The sequence below is a fragment of the Lonchura striata genome, chromosome W, assembly GCF_050655825.1.
Source record: "Lonchura striata isolate lonStrDom1 chromosome W, ASM5065582v1, whole genome shotgun sequence".
In the NCBI taxonomy this organism is placed as follows: Eukaryota; Metazoa; Chordata; class Aves; order Passeriformes; family Estrildidae; genus Lonchura; species Lonchura striata.
The window spans coordinates 547,053-550,413 of record NC_140743.1 but is presented as its reverse complement, the minus strand read 5'-3'; the positions used below and the strand labels follow the sequence as shown (position 1 = coordinate 550,413).

At 48.1% G+C, this 3,361-nt stretch overlaps 1 pseudogene; it reads left to right on the top strand.

Moving 5' to 3' along the window:
* Window positions 1-205: 205 nt before the first annotated feature.
* On the top strand, window positions 206-2,428 carry LOC146762961 (uncharacterized; annotated as a pseudogene).
* Window positions 2,429-3,361: the final 933 nt, after the last annotated feature.

Below are 3,361 nucleotides of genomic sequence, written 5' to 3'. Positions count from 1 at the left end.
CTCTAGCTGCTTTTAAAGGCTTTGAGTGACAGGGAAAGGTCGGGGACCTCGCCTGAGTACCCCAGGCGAGCTGGGTGGAGATGGACCCCAGACGAGTTCACAGACGAGCCCCACAGTTCACAGGCTTGGTAAGTCCTCCGATCGCGTCATCCCGGGATGGCGTCTGGCTGGGAGGGTTATTACCATAGTGACTGAGGGGAGCTACATGCGAGGGTAAAGCCAGGAACGCTGCGCACGCCAGCGTAGAACCAGTGGGCTGAGACCCACGTTCCCAGGGGGAGAAGTGACGGGAGGGAGACAGCAGCTGGGGCACAGCGGCGGTACAAACCCCCTGTCCCAGAGAGAGGGCAGGAGCCGCTCCCGCAGCGGCGGCATGAGCGCCCCTCCCCCCCACGGCCCCCCCGCTTGGATCCCGTGCTACGGCGGGAATTCAAAAAATTTGTCCTGTGTTACAAAGTCTGGTGGAGAATAGACCAGCGATACGATTAAAATAATGGGTGCAAAAGTATCGGTAGAACAAAAGAGCACACTAAAACACCTTAGCAATATTTTAAACAATGTATCGTTCTCAAATAAGCTCCTCCTGCGTTTCGTAAGCTGGCTATTAGCAGAAATACCAAATTTTACTATGCAAGAACTGAATTCTCTTTCTTTTTGGGACCAAAATGGACAGATATTAACTTTAAAAGTCGAAAATGGTGAACATAAAGCTTCTCGATTTATTCTGATATTTTTACAAACCCGAAAAAAGATTTTAGAAGCAGAAAAGAGCATACAAACACAGAATCACAGTCCGAATAATCCCTTTTCACCCACCTACCCACCTCCTCAGTACCCCATGTAAGAGAAGGGTGACCTTTTTGTTCGATGCAGCTACAGATGGTAATTTGTTTCAAGGATATAATGTAAGGAAGTTTGTTTTTACAGCGGTAATAGGCAATAGGCTGTGAATTGCTGATAACACGCATTCCTAAGCTTTTACAGCGGTAGTAGGCAATAGGCTTTGCATTGCTTAACTGATAACACGCATTTCTAAGATAACACGTATTCTTGAGACTGTGAGAATCCCCAGATCAAAGGACACCTGTGAGGAAGACAACCAGCCTTCATCCCACGACCACCAGGAGGCAGAAAACGACCACCTAGCAACAGAATGCGACTGCACAGAAGAAACGAGTGAACTAAGGAGGAAGATAAAAAGAGCGAACTGGGGATCACAAGCGCGGCAGTTTGGCGGAGCGGTGGCTCCCTTCTGTCGCCGCAGCGCTGCTTTGCTTTGCTCTCATATACTCTATTAAATGAATTAAATAAATTCTGTTAATCGGATCAGATGACCTCTTGTGCTCAATCATAACACCCCAGCCCTGATATCGCTTCACCCACCCTATATCCTCTTCTAACGCCTGGTTCTTCTGAGAAATATAGTCTGAATTTCTCTGAAACCGAGGAATTCTCTTCACAGCACCCTGCAATGCCTCTGAAACACGCGGGAGTATAATGGTAGCGACCGTGTGCTCCGACCCACTCCCCCTCCCCCTCCCCCTCCCAATCCTATCCCGTCCCCATCCACCCCACTCGCCCCTCCTCCAATTCCTTCAGATCTCCCACAGGCCCCCCACACCCTCCTTATCAGACCCAGCCCCCGCGTTGCTCCTGGAACAGGGGCAGGGCCGGCCCCTTCACAGGTTCCAGCCCCGGCGCTGAGGACGGCGCAGGGGAAGGTCAGAGCAGCCCAGCAGCTCACAGCATGGGCGGGGCTGGAGTTTCCACCACGGCACTGGCACCCCGGGAAAGGTGGGACGATCTGCCTCTCGCTGGGAACCAGGAGGTGGCAGGGGGACACAACCCTGTCTCTACCGGCATTAGAGATGATTCTATACCATCTATAGCATCGGTTGTTTATTTAGGAAGGAGAAACGGTACCAGAACATAGCAACCACTACCATATAGAGACAAAACAGAGATCTGTAAAATGCAGAGAGAGTTTGGGAGGTTCAGTGAGATTTTAAAAGGGATGATAAGGGCAACCTTCAGTTCAAATGAAATGGTACCTAAATATATCACTGATTTATTTAAATGTTTACTAACACCTTCTGAATATGAGATATGGGAAACTAAGTGGAAGTTAGCTTTGACAGTAGTTTTACAATAAATACAACAGACACCCAGTGAGGCCATAGACAGTGATGGCAATCCTATTACAATGCATCATTTGTGCAGTACAGGAGACATACAATGCCCAGAAAGACAAACCAGACTCTTATCTAGGTTGGTTTTGGAAATAATCTGTAATGCTGCAGAAAAGACATTGTATCAGTTACCAGTAACTGAGGCTAAGGGCAGCTATATTAACATTAAACAGTTTCCTTCCAAGAGTTTTCTACAGTTTGTGGAACGTTTGAGAACCCAAGTTGAAAGACAGGTGTAAGACACTAGAGTACAAACAGAGCTGATTAAAGAAATGGCTCAGAGGAATGCAAATGAGACCTGTCGTAGAATTATTCTCAGTCTTCCTCTCGACCCAGCACCTAGTCTCGCTCAGATGATTGATGCCTGTGCCAGGAGAGCAGAGCTGCTCGATACCCCTGACAGTCATACAACATCTGCAGAACTACAGCCTGTTGCCACTGCTGCACCACGTCCAAGAAGGCAACCAATGTCATCAGACCAGCTGCAGCACATCATCTGCTGCATTGCAAGAAACCAGGACACTTTGCCAGAAACTGTCCTCAAAACCAGAACCAGAGACAGATCAACAAACAAAAAAACTAAGTGCCCAGCACGTGCCCGCTACTAAAACAACTACGTGCAAAGATATAAATATAGCAGGACCCACACGGGACAATGCCTCTCTCTTAACAAATAAGGGGGAGGGTGGGAATCATGGGGGGGGGGGGGAGAGAGGAAAAATAAAAATGTAAAATGTACAACTAATAAGGTTTGGCAGACGCTAGGCTGACCTCGCCTACTGACTGCCAAAGGATCTCATTTCAGATCCACTGATTGGGAAGTCATTATAGTGGACTGGTCAAACAGCTCACAAGACTGGCAGGCGTACGATATGGAACTGGACAGTGAGTATTTTGTTACTGAGGACACAGCATACACACCTCCAGAGATTAAAATAGTTCCCATGACCACTAAGGGGAAAATATCCAGTCTTATGCTGTTGGCACGATGCATACACCTTCCATTTTATCTAGAAAAGGGGCAAATTCTGGCACAAGCCATCCCCATCCCAGTAGAAATAACAGTAGAAGGAAAATTACCAGAAGTCTACTGGGCAGAGGTAGTAGGAGAGGATAGACCCTTGATGGCATGCAACCTAGCACATGGGTCAGAGCACCTTCAGGTGGAAGGG